Genomic DNA, 17,846 nt, shown 5'->3' with positions numbered 1-17,846 from the left:
ATGCCAGCTCCGTGATCACACCGTTTCAATAATAATCATTTCAAAGATTGAGCACGTCCAACGGGGTGAAACAGACTCCACTACAAAGAAAAGTAGAGTTGACATTTCCAAAGAATATCATGTGAACGAAGGAATATGATACTTAGTTTCCCATTGTACTTCCTTCTTCCGCGTTTCAATCACCGCTTCGTTCAATGTTCCGCATGCCTTGAATCCAGTACTTGTCCGTAGTAAACAGGCAAATGTACACACCTTCAGTGTCAGACATCTTGGGATCCAGGAGTGCTTATTAATGTAGCATTCAGAAAGTGATATTCCACGTCATCAACACATTTTATTTTCTGAAGTGACAAACAAAACCGCAGAAGACCCGGAACTTGTGTCTGAGCGAGCAAAGTCCAAAGCCGCTGCATGTATGTACCGTCGTATGATCATTGACCCTGGAGCCTGCAACATAATGATAGGGGGTTGATACCCAGCAAGCTGTATGATGCACAGTAAACAACGAAGCCAGTTTTTATTGTTTTTGGGGGATTTTTTGGTTTTCCCCCGGGGAGATAAGACGTTGCAACTGAAGGTATACTGATAGATGCTTATAACCCTTGTTCTTGTCTAAGGACATGTATAATTTTGGCGATAAACTGACTGGTCCTGCTACTATATCCACTGTGCATTCACATATGTTGCAGAGCTGCCTTGCTCGATCGAGTTTGAAATCGAACGCTGGTGCGGCGCGAGTATTTTGGCTCGATCTTGGCGGGCCTCATAATTTTCGCGAAGGGATGAGGTTTTATTTCAAAACACGAAAACACACTCATTTTACAGACTCCAGCCTATGTTTTAATTTCACAGCCATTTTAAAGTACAAATAAATCTTCTTCAAAGTGCAAAACCTGTGTCGACATCTTAATATTTAAATTGTTCGCTTTAAAATTGTACCATAAAATCTCAATTGAAGTGGAGTGGCCCAACAGCGGAATAATATCAAAAAGTGATACGGTTGTCATCACTCCTTAGCAACTTTTTATGAGTACAGCGAGGAGCAAGCAAGGTCAATTTCGGTTGATTTCGTCGCTCATTTCGGAACGTCGGTAGGAAATCAGTGATAACCAAAGCACGCAAGTATGATAAGGGGTTACTACACGAAGTTTAGGCGATACCGCGTCGTATTCTCATGATGTGTCCGTATTTTGACTCGTTGCTGCGCAACTCGTCAAAATACGGACACATCACTCGAATACGACGCGGTATCACTCAAACTTCGTGAAATAACTCCTACAAATTATCTCTCGGTAATTCATTTCCATTTTCGCGATTATTGATTATATTGTTACTGCTACAAAGACCAATAATTGACTATAAATGCACAGGTGTATAGAAAGCTAGTGTAGTAAAGTTAGCAGGCCAAACAGACGTATTGCAATAAAGATGTGAAAGTTAAGGAATCAATAATATGCTATCACTCTGCTGTGGCTAACCGTGATTGGTTGGAACACTGACCCGTATCAATGATTATCGCTTACACATCGTCGAATTACACAGCAATACAATTTCGATAACGACAAGTTGAAAATGGATAAAGGTCATTTTGGGGCATACTTTACACGCTGTTCTTGTGTATAAGTCACCTAAAGTACTCATGCCAACAGAAAAAAATGGTCAGAACGCCTTAGTTATGAAACTTATATTAGGTGAATACAATGGCACTTGACGATTTGGAGAAGTTTGGGCTCAGTATAAGTTTTTAGGAAACATTGTACAAGTGACATGTCAAGAAGTGATGACGTCAAAGTTGTGTATATACTTCAAGTTATTTTGAGTTTGTTTGAGTTCTTTTCAAAGATTGCTTTCTCATTTTATAGTTTCGATCTCATGCATTTGTTTGTGATCTGGGTGGTGAAAGTTATTAATCTGGCGAACATATAATTACAGCAGCATGATTGATTTTGTGCTGATATGACAACAAACGCACAGGGATTTTTGGATGACTATAATGGGTAAAATACTGCCTCAGTTTGGAAGTGCTTTAATTGATTCAGTGTTGACTTTCAAAGTCTGTCAGCGAGGACAAAACGCGCCCAACAAAAACTGACATTAGCTTTCACCATCAATGACATACCCGTCGCAACATTACATCGATCTCATCATATGCGCATACTTAAAAGATTCTATTTTAGCAGGTCATGGTAATCAAGGCATGTAGGGGATTGTTTACGGGAAAACTTGTTAATAACAATAAAGAAACAGTTGTCCATAATATAGAGAGTAACCATAAAGCCCGAAGCGGTAACGATCTACCGTCAAGCAATGACTGATATCATTGGTGATCAGAAAAAGACCTCGAAAGGTGGTTTCAGTAAGTAACTTTACGTGGCGTAATAAACGTTGTATAGAATAATAAGTGTATAGAAATGACAACTCGACGCTTACTACGGTGTTCATTATCATGCATATCTGTATTCATAAAAAAACAGTACATGATCAGCCGCGTCACATTGTATATATACTATGATTAATATTCCTCAAATTTTCACATGCAAATGCTCGATTAGACACAAGATACCATTTATACCGTCTTTGTCGTTTTACAAAATAATCACATATACACTGAGTAGTAATTAGCTAGGGATAACATAGACAATTAATTTGACAAGTAGTAGGCAAGTAGGCAAAATATTAAGCAATTTCTTGAATTGGATATTTGTCTAGTACGATGCATATGAATATTCTGCAAAAGCAAACAAACATACGACTCAACCGATACGTCTTTCTCTAATGAAGATACAAAAGAAGTATGTATATTTCAATCTCGGAATGACTCGTGCATAATCATTCCTAAAAGAGTCGGTGCCGGTGTTCAAAATCTGTTTAGTTGTGTGTCTCTCGGAAACAAATCAATATAAGGCTGTGGTGGCCATCTAGGGTGGTGAACACACAACGCCGACATCTTCGTTGTGTCCACAGTCGTGTTCTCCCCATCCGGCGTTGTCGCAGTCGGCTAGGTGTGTTTTTCCGTCAACGCATCTCACTTCGTCGAGCCATATGGTTCCGGTGCCCTCGCCAAAGTACGCTAGTTCCTTTACCGTTCCTCCACTTGTGTGTCATTCACAATAGACACGGCGTATAGGATCAATGAAGAGAAAACAAAATAATTGTTAAAAGCAAGTATAATTTATCTTATATCAAGAATGGCTCAATATATTTCAGGTAAATATGGTTTTTACCTTGCAAGTATTGACTAAATAGCTTCTATCCAAACATTGATACACATTGTGTTAACGTCCTCGATAGGAAGTCTTGTTGACGTGAACGAAATTATCGATGCATTTACATTTAAGACAATGCTGCTGTGTAAGTTTGACTATACATCATTTCCTTCGTCGCAAGAATTTCCAATAATGCCTCGTAGAATTAATACAATTTTAAAGACGGAATGCCAGAATATCCTACAATTTATGGTAAGAGCAGTGATATATTAATCTGATCGTACCTGTAACCGAGTGTTTACAAACAGTGACTGCATCTTTCAATTCAAACTCATCATCACATACAGTGCCCCAGTTTCCTTCGTGTATAATTTCAAGTCAACCTTCGTAGATGTTGTCCCCACCGACAAGTCGGATGTCGTGTTCATCTAGCAGAAAGAAATTAAGCTTTGATTATGTAATCTCTCTCTCTCTCTCTCTCTCTCTCTCTCTCTCTCTCTTCTCTCTCTCTCTCTCTCTCTCTCTCTCTCTCTCTCTCTCTCTCTCTCATGTTTTAGATCTTGTAAGTCGACTTTCATTATTCTCTTTCAATTGCTAGCAAGTTGGCCAAAGCATAGCATGCATGCATACCTGGTATCTTACACAGCACGCTGACATCTTCGTGATGTTTACAATCATGTGTGCCCCAACCACGGCTTGCACAAGAAGAAAGCTTTTCCTCAAGTCCAGTACGGCTTACATCATCAAGCATATGTTTGAGCTGGCTTCTCCGAAGGCGGCGTGGTTTCTGAACGTGCCAGCTCTGTGAATTTGTGGACATCAAAGCAAACGAACTTTGTGAGGAAACTAAAATCTACTGAAGGTACGGGGTACGACGAAAAAAACTGAAAATGGCATAAATTGCATGGCTTCAAGGTTACTTTGTGATCGCCAGTATGTTCCTAATTCTTTGAGATATAAGTTGTTTTGGTTTTTACATGTACTTCACCTATTTCCTTAATTGTCTTATGTTATTTTAATATTGAATGCCGCGTATCTTCATTTATGAAAGGCAGAAAATCGCTGTATTTATGTTTACTGATACAGTTATTCGATTGATTGCTATAAGAAATTACTAATGGGAAATCATTCCTGCCCGAATACCACGAGCTGTAAACTTTTCAGAAATCAGTGACAGCAACATGTAAGGAGGGAGGCTAAGTGACAAAATATTAATCAAGAAACCAAATAGCAATGGACAACGCACGCTAAACCAGTATTTTCCAAGTAAGAAAAAGCACACATATAGAGAGCAATATTTGGTCCAGATATATGCAATTCACTGAACTGCGAAAACCCCAGTAATACATCCAAAACTTACAAATAGCCAAGTTGTCGGCACACGACGCGCACGTTTTTCGGACTGAAGTCGTCGTCACACACAGATCCCCATTGGCTGTTGTGATAAATTTCAAGACGACCCTCATTGGGTGAGTTACCATTGACTAATCGGAGGTCCCTTTCCTCTGTAAAGACATAGAATGAGGGGTTTGCTATTGCAAGAAGGAATGGCGACACTGTGAGTACAAATTGATTTCATCCATGCGATGCAAACGCTTGCTCCTTCCTAACAAAAAATGCACGATAAAGAAAAACCTCTCTCAGATTGAAACAAGACGGTTGCAAGAACGACCGGGAAAGAATAGAGTTTTTGTCGATTTTAATGATGAACTTGACCGAAAATTTCTAATGTTTTTCTATATTTATTATTTATTGATTTGTTTATTTATTTATAGGTTTACTTCATTTGATAGTTGTTTTAGTTGGTTAGCTAGTTAGATACTTGTTTGTTAATTAGTTAATAATTATTGGTGCCTTTAGGGTTGTTGTGTTTAAAGAGCGCTTAAGTAGTTTATTCGTTGACTATCAATTTGTTAAATGGTCGTTACAATTATGATAGCAATTGCAGTAATGACGGTACCAGCGGTAAGACAATTGCAATAAGCCAAAAGGTTAGTTTGAGATCAGTGCTGATTGGCTGCTAGCGGACCATCAAAGAATTCGCCATCAAAGAGAGTGCGATTTAAACGGCGCTAAAAGAGCTTGTGTTTACCTGGAACTTTACATTGGACATAAATGTCCTCCTCGCTTATTCAGTTCATTTGTGTCTCGTCATCTTCGAGCCTCGTACATTGCATTATGTTGCTTTCATACCCATTGCATTGAAAGCTGTACGGTAGTGCTGGTATGGAAGCCACGTTCACGTACGTCGTTCTGTCAATAACGGCGGCACTACCGTAGTCCGAATGAAAGTGAAGACTACGTCAGTATCTTACATCTAAGACCTCACGGGACTTAAAAGTGTCTGTTTCCCGTGAAAGTTTGACAAAATATTTAAGGCACTTCTCAAATCTCCAACAACTAGAAGAAAGTTGTCTGGGTAAAACAACGGATCTTTCGGTAGAATGCGACGTAGACACAGATATTTGGACTCTCAAGCTTTTCTTTCCTGAGCCCCCACTTGTGGGGTTCATTTTAAAACTCTTTGAGTAATAAAACCTTTCAGCATTACATAATTTTGAAAAATCGAAAATTTATTATTTCTCCCCAGTGTTAACACAGGGATGTGGCCATTTTGAATTTCAAATTATGGTGTAAAATCTTTGGTAGTTTGTTTCTCAAGTACCCAAATTTGCATGTTGACTCTTGACTTCATTTGTTATTTTGAAGGTGAACGGTTCAAAGATTCATTGAGGAAGCCATTGGCAAAATTAAGTCTTATATTTTCGAGGCGCGTACGTCACACTTACAATTTTGAAGTAAGATAGAACGTGCCTCGAATTGGCTTATACTTTTGCTGAAACTTTTCCTCGATTCATTTTTCAACCATTCTCACATCAATTTAAAAATGAAAATCGGGTGGGGGGGTGACCGTGCAAAGTTCTAAAAGAGAAACAAATCACATAACGTTTACCGATATTCAAAATCAGAATGGCCGTCATTTCGCAAAGTTGAGATTGGTAAATTTTTCTCACTCAAAGAGCTTTCGAATGAGCGCTCATTATCGTAGGTCAGAAAAGAACTGGAAAAGTCCGCCAGTCTGAATGAATTCTGAAGCTGTTATCCATTAGTTGGCTGAATCTTAACGTTAGAATATAATGCAAGCAATACAAATAGACTCCCTAAGTTGTTGTGAATAGTGACAATCGACCAATCAGATATAACCTTTAGCAGGTCTGAAGATCTGTCCTCGATGTACGTTCTATCTTAAAAAGATATTCTTACCATGCAATAAACAAGACTCCCTCTTTAGTGGCATCCCATCAAGAGCAAGGATGTTGTTCACGATAAGTGCCCTATCGTCATAATTCATTGCGTACTAGTGTCTATATTGGCAAATGCCCATACAATAAATTCGAATTTTCGTGATTGAATGTATCAGCAAGTGTAAAGCTCGGTTGCATACATGTATAACACGTTTGAAACTAATTTTGGGGACTTGGCTCGTATATTAGTTCAAATTTATAAAAAATCGTTAGGTTCCATATACCTAAAAGATGCAATATTACAAATTACCCATAAAACAAGTGCATTGATCCCCCAAAAGAAAAGTAAATGAGCTTTCATTTACCGATTCAACCAATATTAATACGATATACAGTTATCCACATTAGTTCCAATGGTGTTGTATGAGGAGAGGTATAAAGAGACAAAAGGCATTGTAAAATTTCCAAGGGAAAACTAAAAACATACCCATATCCAAGCTGTTTACAGGCGACAGCAGCGGTTTTTTCATCGGATAACACAGTCTTCTCCACTCACCTTCATGGAATATTTCAATTCTCCCTACGTTAGCCGACAGGCCATCAACAATGCGAACGTCTCCATTTTCTGATGAAGAAGAAATCTGGTAAGAAGTGCTCGAAAGAAGACGTTAAAATCGTACGCCCTCTATAACCATTTGTTGCTGGTTTTTCTTGTATGTGGACATACCTATCTGATCAATGTATGGTTTTGTCTGTGTTTTTTTAATTAAAATAAATCATACATTTAAGCGGTGTTACAGCACTTGTCTGCATTGATCATTTCCATACATACAAAATTAAGAGGCAGCGTAGTGAGCTTCCCCAGTAGCACTGATAAACATAAAAAGAAATGAGAATGAGAGAGAAGAGAGGAGCAGGGAGGAGCAAGCGTTGATGTCCTTGATTAATTTTGAATTTTAAAATTACCCGGTATATCACAAGTAACTGTTGGATTTGACGAGCCACAATCTTCCCCACCTGTACTGTGTGAACACTCCATGAGTGAGTTTTCAAAACCTTGGCAGACCACGTCTTTGATGAAGATATTACTTGAACCTTCTCCGAATGACTGCGAACTCCGCGATGTACCACCCCTGCAGTGGCAAAGTAAGTGAAAGTGAAAGTGTGTGTGTGTGTGTGTGTATGTTTGTGTGTGTGTGTGTGTTTGATGGAACGTACGCTTTAATCCCTAGTTTGAAAATTGAACTTATGGACTGACTTTTGCCTGTCAATACCAGGAAAAAGTAAAACAGTAAACACAATAAAGTTCTGAAACAGGTCAGAAGATGTTCCGAGGCCACTTTTTAGTGTTACGAAGATATATGTATATTACAAATGTCGTGGATGTGTCGATTGACTAAGGCATTGATATACAGCATACTTGGTTTTGAAATACAAAACACCAACATGCGACATTCACCGAAAAGTTGAGAACTGACGCGTTAATATTCAAGAACTGGTATCTGCAACCGGTATAACATCATATATATATACTGTAAAATTTTCGCAATCAATAAGTGCATAGATTCTTACAAAGTCACAAAGAGCATATTCCTTACCGATATCCCAACTGCCTGCATACAACGGAAGCAGCTCTATCATCTACACCACCGGCGCAAACAGACTCCCATCTGCTATCAACAGCATCGACAATTTCAAGTCGCCCTTCGTAAGCCCACGTACCACCAACAAGACGCACACTTCCAACTTCTTGGGAGAAAAACGTGAAAACGTAATTGGCATGATTATTTAAGGATGAGTTACCAATGATGCTCTGCTTTACCGTAGTTGTTTAAGAAAAATGTGACACAGAAAGTCATTTTTGAGACTATAAAGGTGGACAATCTCATGGCATTGATGAGATCAACACTAGTAAAAAATTTCTTCTTCGTTTATTCAAGAGAGTGTCTTAGCGTCTTACACATGCTGTCAAAAAAAAGTTACAGCTGTTGGCTAATACAGGGATCACAAGAAGATATGTTACTTCTGAAAAGTGGTGGCGCCATCATGACCATATTATTTTATGGTAAACCTTATGCAACTCACAAAACTCAACGCAAACGTGCCACGCTCGTATTTGCCAGTATATGTAGACACACTTACAAAGCGGCACAGTGTTTCAATATATGGTGAACAGCGGCCAGAGCATACGCAGAAAAAAGTTGTACGCCGAGTTACCATGAAAGACAATTGAAAGTTACCTGGAAGTTTGCAATGAAGACTAACATCCTCATCATGTCCCAATTGTGTTCACCCAACCACGGTGGCCGCATTTTTGCAACACCAGCTCGTGTCCAGTGCAATCTACGTTGGCAAGTGAAATGTTCTTGAATCCTTGTCCGTATCTACCTTGCGGTTGCACTTCACCACCACTGTTGAATATATGGAAATTGATGTGCATTTACTTATTTGAACTTATGAAGTTCTACTTGGCAATGCTGTTGGTCATGATGTCTTTTCAGTGTTTTGCCAAGATTAAATACAATACATGAAATATAAGATTTTTGACTTGCTCTCTCCCTCGTATGCCAATGCTGAAAAGTTTAAACAATATGACCTAAATAATAATCCATCATAAAAAAACAAGCATTGTTAATTTCAGAGGCGGGACAGAAAGTGAGAAGGAGTCTTGTACAGGGGGAGGAGCATGGATATGTTTTAGAACAGTGGACGGGGTCTTCATTTTTTCCGTGCAAATCGGAAAGATATCTCACTGAAGAAAAATTTTCTGTAAACCCGTTTTCTGTTGTAATCCCATGACAAAGCTCTACTTCAGTGACTGACTACTTAATGCAACAATGGGTAAATAATGTCTAAATAAGTGCTGATGTATACGTGACTCTTTATCATTTTGCCAGTGAGATAATGTTAAGAAATTGAAAAAACTAAAAATAGCAAAAGTTATGTTATGGGGAGTTCTGGCAATGCTAACACAATGGGTTAAAAACATACAATATATTCTGGCAAACTATCATTTGTTAAAAATTCATCTTAATTCATGACGTCTTCACCAAAATAATGAGAAGACCATACAGGTACATGACGTAATACAGCAATACACAATTTACGTGGAGGGGCCGATGAAACTATGTCAAGAGAAAATTGGTCACATAATTCATTCTTTAATTGGACTGAGGTAGTTCAAAAAAAACGAAAAAGTTTTGAATTACAGTTGATTTATTTGTTTGTTCTGTTATCTTAGTCTGAAGGCGTATCTTTGAACAGGTTTTGTGAATCTTATAATCACTGTAACTCTGATTACATGATTGTAGACAATATGAATAGGCGTAAAAGGGTCGGTTGATATAAGGGATCATCTCAGATTGTCTCATAAGCTCAAATAGCGAAATTATTTGTTTACTAGCGGGAGGGGCTTGACCTTCACTCAATTAGTGAACTTCACTTTCGCATTTTTTTTTTGGATTACAAGTTCTCTTTACATTTGTGTAAAAATAACAAAAACTGCACACTCGTACTAATAAATTTTGTTGTAACAATTTCCAACTCGTTCGTGTCATGGCGGTTCGTTCTCAGGTTTGATCGATTACTTGACGATGTAATGTGGTCAGGGTAACATATTCTTCGGAAGCTATGGCAAAATGCTACATCGTACTCTCAGGCAAACATCAACATTTCGCTCATTTGATCTTTCGTTTCGGGGAGGGGAGGGGTTTTGATGAAAACGACTGATTTTCATTAACTTATGCGACAATCTGAGACGGCCTCTAACTTTATTTTTTTTTATTCTACGTTGTGTTCTATGGTAACGTCAGTAGCAGCTGCCATTTCCGTTCCATAAAGTACGAAGAAATTCTTAATAGTTGCTTGTTAACGAAGCATTATGATATCAAGTGTTTTTTTAAAGAAATGCATTTCAAATGTAAAGTTTAACTCATTTTCCAACTAGATAACGAAGAATGTACCCGCCCATAGTGGGTGCTTTGAACAGTTAATTGCGGGACATTTAAATATAATTAGCAGTAAAACGCTACATTGCCGGCGAACTGTCCTTATAAAAATAGCAAAACTTTGCTTCTAAAAAATTAATGTATTGGAGCATTTACTTATGAAGTGAGCTCTGGGTTTTCCAAGAGGCCTGGGTCATTGATATTTCTTGTTTAAATATAATCGCGGAAACCGCTTTTTGCAATTTTTGATTGATCCTGGTTGCAGTAATCAGGAGACGATATTTTATCGTAGAAAATGTCTCTAAAATACCTATATCCCAACTGCCTACATACAACAGCAGCGTCTCTGGCATCAAATTCGTCGTCGCATACTGTGTTCCATTCGCCGCTGAAGTAAACTTCTAACCGTCCTTCGAAGTCTTCCTGACCGTTGGCAAGACGGATGTCACCCTCGTCTATAAAAGAGTCATTTCAAAATCAATTATGCAATATTTGACATAATGCTGGCAAGGAATATAACAATGTAACGCAAGCTTGATATTACCACGCTTTCTGGAGCTTTAAAAACTACTGAGAGATTACAATTGACTAAGCTTTACCCTCCTTTAAGGAAGTACGCACATCGAAAACGAAAGTCTTAAACTTTTGCTCAAACTTTCCTTAACAAAACTTTAATATGCTCCATACGAAATGCAGAACAAAAATCAGGGATCACCGCGCTTGCAAAGTTTGGCCCTAGAGAAACTAATTTAATGACAATTACTAAAGGTCAAACTTGAAAAATTATGCCATTCATATCTTAACTTTATCGGAAATAATTCCGAGTTATAAGAGACAAAGACGCCTAAAAGTTTTCTAACCCAAAGAGCGTAAAATGAGACCCTCTAGTGGCAGGCTAGAAAGCTTTTAAAAAAAAACCTAAAATAGCCGTCCACGTGGCACATTTACCTTAATCTGAAATCAATACAACCTACTCATAAACAAATGGCTACATCCTTGGACCTCAGTTAATGTATCAATGTGTATGAAATAATGTAACTCTACCTAAAGTATCACAAATAATGCCAACATCTTCACTGTGACTGCAATCGTTGGTACCCTAGCCTCTGTGGCTGCACATAACTAATGAAATTGCTCGACCTTGACACTGAACGTTATCCAGCCATATATTGCCAGATCCTTGCCCGTACGAAGAAGTACTACTGCTGCTCGATAGGCTGCTTTGCCTGAATGAGAAAAAAAACAATTTAACAACACAAAACACTTTACCAATTTATGCAATTAATTTTCCAGACACCAAACACAAAAAAAATCTATCCATCCATCCACACACAAGAAAAAAGCAACGAGAAAACTGACGCAAACAAATAAACAACAAGCAAGCAGACTTAGACAGTCATACGCAGACACTTGCATATATGCATACATATAGGCTGGCAACACACACACATACATACATACATACACATACATACATACATACATACATACATACATACATACATACATACATACATACATACATACATACATACATACATAACATACATACATACATACATACATACATACATACATACATACATACATACTTCAACGTGATTCGGTATAAGAGAGGTCTAAAGAGATTTGAGCTGATACAAATGATTGAAAAAAATCAAACTTTAAGTTAAGTATTGTTGGCTCAATAAATGTTTACTCATATAATAAGGGAATAGGAAAATTAAGACCACACGGAGAGGTAGGATTTAAAATATTTTTTGAGGGGATTAAGAGGATTTAAGGCATTGCGATTGTAGTCGCAATTCCTTTAGCGACCTCCCCTCCCCCGCCCTCACCAAGTATTTGTGAAGACGGCCCGAGTTCGCAATAGGACGTTTCACAGAATTAAACTCCACACTGTGCTTTTGTAAAACTCTAGGGTCGGCAGCCGATGAAATTGACAATACACTGTATAATATACCGCTCTGGTAGTCCGTTCAATTTAATTTAATAAATACCACTAGGACCAATAGAGAAGAAAGTCGCATCGTGGACTCAGAGAACCGAACTGACCGACGAGATTGAATTTTATAACATTTGTTTTTTTTAATTACCTACCAGAAACCTAACTCTCTACAGACAACATCTGCATCCACACTGGTGAATTAATCATCACAGACAGTCCCCCAGGTACCATTATGGTAGATTTCCAGTCATGCTCTTTGAGGGGCACCGCCCCTGACGAGGCGAACATTGCCGTCCTGCGGGACTAAAACGAGATACATTTTTAGGGTTTTTTTTCCTTCGTATATCATTTGACCTACAAATTTCGATAAATATCCTTTTGCTGGGTGATCGCATGTTTATTTTCACATGTTTGTTTTCCCCGATAATAAAGTTAATTTAGCGCATTAAGATCATATTGTATTCCCTAAGAAATACTTAGCGCTTTAGATATCTCTATTCAATTTTGGACGATTTTAATTGCCATGTTAGAGTCTATCACATACAAGGAGCTCCTTGTCTGTGAGTCTGTGTATTTTGTGAAACGCCCTCTACTGGTCATAAATATAAATAACGCTACATTGGAAATATTATCAAAAGATTCCATTTTGAAAGCAAAGCTTTCGAGTACCATATGCAGTTACTTTTGTTAAGGTTGTATGCGCTTCGCAATTTAAAATTTTAACTTTTATTAATTAAAGCCTTTCCGAAAAATCCATATTGAACCATTTACTTTCGAAATCGGGAATAAAAGTCAACGGTCACCATGTTATCTGTGCCGGTGAAAAATATTTCCCTATGTTAATACCGAAATTCAAAATTCAAAATTGACGCTATTCCTGTGGCAAATAAGCCGGCGAAAATTGTATTCACCGCATGATCTTCAAAATGACTATGCACAAGTGATAGAGCACAAGGGTGCTATAAACGTTTAAGACTCTGAATATCTGTACACTGGCGCATTCTACTCAATAATTTTGTCATCACTTACATTGAGAGCAAGACACCCCAGCGTCCTCCTGGTGGCCACAAATGTGATCCCCCAGTGTAGTCTGCAAAGTGCAACTTGTCAAATTAGGTTCATTGCCGTTGCAAGAAAATCCATTGAGCCATACTGGACCACTTCCTTCCCCAAAGTGAGCTGAGCCGAAAGTTGCCCCTACTGATCTGAAACCAACAACAAAGTACATAAAACATGGTCACTCAATATATGATAAAATTGTGTAGAGTGCATGTAGCCAGCACATTCAGTAATGATCTATTCAACGGCTTTAAGACACCATCGATAAATATTATGCTCTATTCGTGTCTTGAAAAACATTAAAGGGACAAAGTTGCTCTTTAAAAATCTTTTTTTTTTTGACGAATTTCGTTTGATAATTGAAGAGTAGTCTGTGATGTTTGGCGTCCGTGTACAACCTTACCTTTGCCTGTATAGTAGACTGACGAGAATTAAAATTCAGTGAAACATTTTACGGTCTGCATAAAAAAGATCGTGCACAACTGTCAACATGCTTGGCTGAACATACACTGTTATAAAAGTTTGGACCCTCACGTAATTTTTGTAATGAAATCTCAAGTGGCAGTGCTTTTCATACAGACAAAGATAGCAGCTTTTTCTCACATTGTGGCAATGTTTATTTGTCAAAGGAAAGTACACCGGAAAAGCAAAAATCAAATCTTTCTCTTGTTTTGTGACAAACATAATCATCATTTTTAATCTCATGGCACATTTGCCGTTATGAACGTTGAATGACACTTCTTGTTTCAAGTTTTCTTGATATATCACAAATAGGTAAAACCAAGAGTTATCCCTTGAAGCGTCAATGCTATACTAAAGTCGTCATTATCAATACTGGAGCTAAAAGTGGAACTGAAGTCCGTGGCATTTTTAGGCCAACCGAATTTTAATGTCGAAATCGAAGAAGGAATTCTTTCGTAATTGTCATTTTAGAGTTGGCATTTCCAACATCGGATTTTACATGTAACGCCGTGCATTACGCGGCCAGCTTATATATGATGATGATATTAGAGAACGAAACGCGTATTAGCTCGAAATCCAGCACATATGCAATGTTCGCACGAAACAAGTCAGAAGATGTAAAGACCATCGCTTGGCAATATGCTTGGAATAAATCGAATATCGAAATTTGGTGTACAACAGGAAGTTAATTCGTTTGTCAATGTTTCATTTGTAAAGGCGGAGCCTCCTTTTACAAGGGCGCGAAGCCGTGGTTGTGTTCACTGTGTGACTGGACACCAAATATGCAACACACGGGTACACGCTCCAGAAAATACCACTTTTTAGTTTTTCTCTGGCCGCAACAGGGCAGACAACTGCCAAGCGGTCAGCGAGAAGCTGCTGCCGATCGAACTCTGTGGTTATATTCAAATTCTAACGCGACTGGAAGACGATTTGTTAGGAAATTCGAGCATTGTTGGTGGGGAATCAATGACCGTTGGCGATTTGAACGGACCATTAATCAAGCTTGTAAATCCCTGCTTGCAGGATTGGCAAAAGGAGCCAAAAGGTTGAGATCAGTTTGTGTAATTAATGTTATAGAAATCAAACATCATACTGGCCAAGTGTTTGACTGGGAGGAGAACTCCACTAATGCGAGAACCTGGAATTGAAAATTGCGGCTTTAATGTTGACCTTGACCTGGCGTCACAAGTCGGACGGCTATGCCAAACATAATAAGTTTTACATTAAATGAACGTTTCAGTCAGGCATATTTAATTACAAACGAGTTACTCTGCTTTGTTTCCGAAACAGACGGCACATGGTCACCATGCCCCCCCCCCCATCCCAATAGAGCTGTTATGGAGTTGCGTGTGACAGAGTGGACAAAGTTTCAGGGTAACTACTTTTCGGCTAGATGCGTTCCTTATTCAGAATAAAATAATTAATTGATGGGGTTGATAAACACGTAATTGATTTGCAGTTCTCTACAGCTCGATGTCTTTTCTTACTTTCTTTTTTCACTTTTCCCGGGATCAAGAAGTGCTTTTATGTAACTATCATCGACTGACAGCTGTTTTACATCCATAGCTGTCCTTGTGACAGACTTTCAAATCAGCCTCAGGCTGAGTAAACAGCGGCTCAGCATAGACACTAACTTGCAGTTTTATCAGAAAGTATTACAAGGGCAGGAAAGAGCGCGCTTTTTACATGTAGATACCAACCGTCGACAGTGTAGGCGCGGATGGATGTTTTGTCTAAAATGTATCAGTTTCAGAGAGACGGGATTATCACTAAAAATGTAACATTGTCGGGTCCAAACCAATATCGAAAATCGCATATCCGAAATAAGGGGCAGTGTATCAAATTTCAATATTCGATTTTGTTTCACGCATAAGACAGAACGCGTCGCATCAGAGCAACTACTTCATGCGCAATATTGCCAGTCAACACTCGTAAACATCAATTTAAAGCCGATTCCACACATATGTTTTTTTTTTCTTTCCAAATTAGAAAAATACCTGGCCGCAAAATGTATCGTGCACAATCCGTGGCATTATTAGGCCAACCATATTTCGATGTGGAAATCAGAGAAAGACATGATAAATTATGTCTAAATTGCATTTTGTCACAGATTTCAGACCCAAGGAAATGACGTTTACAAGCTAATATTACATTAACCGCTGCGATTTTGTGAACGAATTCGAAAATTTAAATGAATTGCGCGAGGTGCGCGATACATTTGGCGGCCAGGCATCTTTCTAGTTTTGAAAGAGAAAAACATTTGTGTGGAATCGGCTTTAAATTGATGTTTACGAGTGTTGACTAGCAATATTGCGCATGAAGTAGTTGCTCTTGTGCGACGTGTTCTGTCTTATGCGTGAAACAAAATCGAATATTGCAATTTGATACACTGCCCCTTATTTCGGATATGCGATTTTCGATATTGGTTTGGACCCGACAATGTTACATTTTTAGTGATAATCCCGTCTCACTGAGACTGATACATTTTAGACAAAACATCCATCCGCGCCTATACTGTCGACGGTTTCCTCAATAGCTGGTGTCTACATGTAAAAAGCGCGCTCCTTCCTGCCCTTGTGATACTTTCTGATAAAACTGCAAAGTTAGTGTCTATGCTGAGCCGCTCTTTACTCGGCCTGAGGCTGATCTGAAAGTCTGGCACAAGAACAGCTATGGATCTAGAACGGCTGTCAGTCGATGATAGTTACATAAAGGCACTTCTTCAAGTTGATCCCGGGAAAAGTGAAAAAAGAAAGTAAGAAAAGATATCGAGCTGTAGAGAACTGCAAATTAATTACGTGTTTATAAACCCCCATCAATTATTTTATTCTGAATAAGGAACGCATCTAGCCGAAAAGTAGGTACCCTGAAACTTTGTCCACTCTGGCAAACGCAACTCAATAACAGCTCTATTGGGATGGGGAGGGGGGAGAGAGCATGGTGACCATGTTCCGTCTGTTTCGGAAACAAAGCAGAGTAACTGGTTTGTAATTAAATATGCCTGACTGAAACTTTCATTTAATGTGAAACTTATTATGTTTGGCATAGCCGTCCGACTTGCGACGCCACTTCAAGGTCAACATTAAAGCCGCAATTTTCAATCCAAGGTTCTCGCATTAGTGGAGTTCTCCTCCCAGTCAAACACTTGGCCAGTATGATATTTGATTTCTATACCATTAATTACACAAACTGATCTCAACCTTTTGGCTTCTTTTGCTAATCCTGCAAACAGAGTTTATACAAGATTAGCCTTTGATTGACAGTATGTTCAAATCGCCAATGGTCATTGATTCCCCAACACCAACGCTTGAATTTCCTAAAAATCATCTTCCAGTCGCGTTAGAATTTGAATATAACCCATAGAGCTCGATCGGCAGCAGCTTCGCGCTGACCGCTTGGCAGTTTTCTGCCCTGTTGCGGCTGGAAAAAACTAGAAAGTGGCAGTTTCTGGAGCGTGTGCCCGCGTGTTGCCTATTTGGTGTCCACTTACACAGTGAACGCAACCAAGGCTTTGCGCCCTTTTAAAAGGAGGCTCCGCCTTTACAAATGAAACATTGACAAACGAATTAACTTCCTGTTCTACACCAAATTTCGATATTCGATTTATTCCTAGCATATTGAAAAGCGATGGTCTTTACATCTTCTCACTTGTTTCGTGCGAACATTGCATATGTGCTGGATTTCGAGCTAATACGCGTTTCGTTCTCTAATATCATCATCATATATAAGCTGGCCGCGTAATGCACGGCGTTACATGTAAATGTCCGATGTTGGAAATGCCAACTCCAAAACGACAATCACAGAAAGAAAAATGACGATATTTCAGAATTGCTTCTTCGATTTCGACATTCAAATTCGGTTGGCCTAATAATGCCACGGATTGTGCACCTCGCGCAATTTAAATTTGCGAATTCGTTCACAAAATCGCAGCGGTTTATGTAAAATTAGCTTGTAAACGTCATTTTCTTGGGTCTGA

At 38.7% G+C, this 17,846-nt stretch overlaps 2 long non-coding RNA genes across 2 annotated transcripts; both read right to left on the bottom strand.

Moving 5' to 3' along the window:
• Window positions 1–4,566: 4,566 nt before the first annotated feature.
• On the bottom strand, window positions 4,567–7,076 carry LOC139130011 (uncharacterized). The gene is made up of 3 exons (XR_011551743.1): window positions 6,939–7,076; window positions 5,299–5,477; window positions 4,567–4,711 (listed from the first exon to the last, which is right to left on the bottom strand). It is a non-coding gene; the product is annotated as an uncharacterized lncRNA (long non-coding RNA).
• Window positions 7,077–8,691: 1,615 nt separating this feature from the next.
• Window positions 8,692–11,624, bottom strand: LOC139130010 (uncharacterized). The gene is made up of 3 exons (XR_011551742.1): window positions 11,443–11,624; window positions 10,709–10,853; window positions 8,692–8,862 (listed from the first exon to the last, which is right to left on the bottom strand). It is a non-coding gene; the product is annotated as an uncharacterized lncRNA (long non-coding RNA).
• Window positions 11,625–17,846: the final 6,222 nt, after the last annotated feature.

The sequence above is a fragment of the Ptychodera flava genome, chromosome 3 (genome assembly GCF_041260155.1).
Source record: "Ptychodera flava strain L36383 chromosome 3, AS_Pfla_20210202, whole genome shotgun sequence".
NCBI classification, from domain to species: domain Eukaryota; kingdom Metazoa; phylum Hemichordata; class Enteropneusta; family Ptychoderidae; genus Ptychodera; species Ptychodera flava.
Note: the sequence above shows the minus strand (reverse complement) of the source record. Positions and strands in the feature narration are given on the sequence as shown.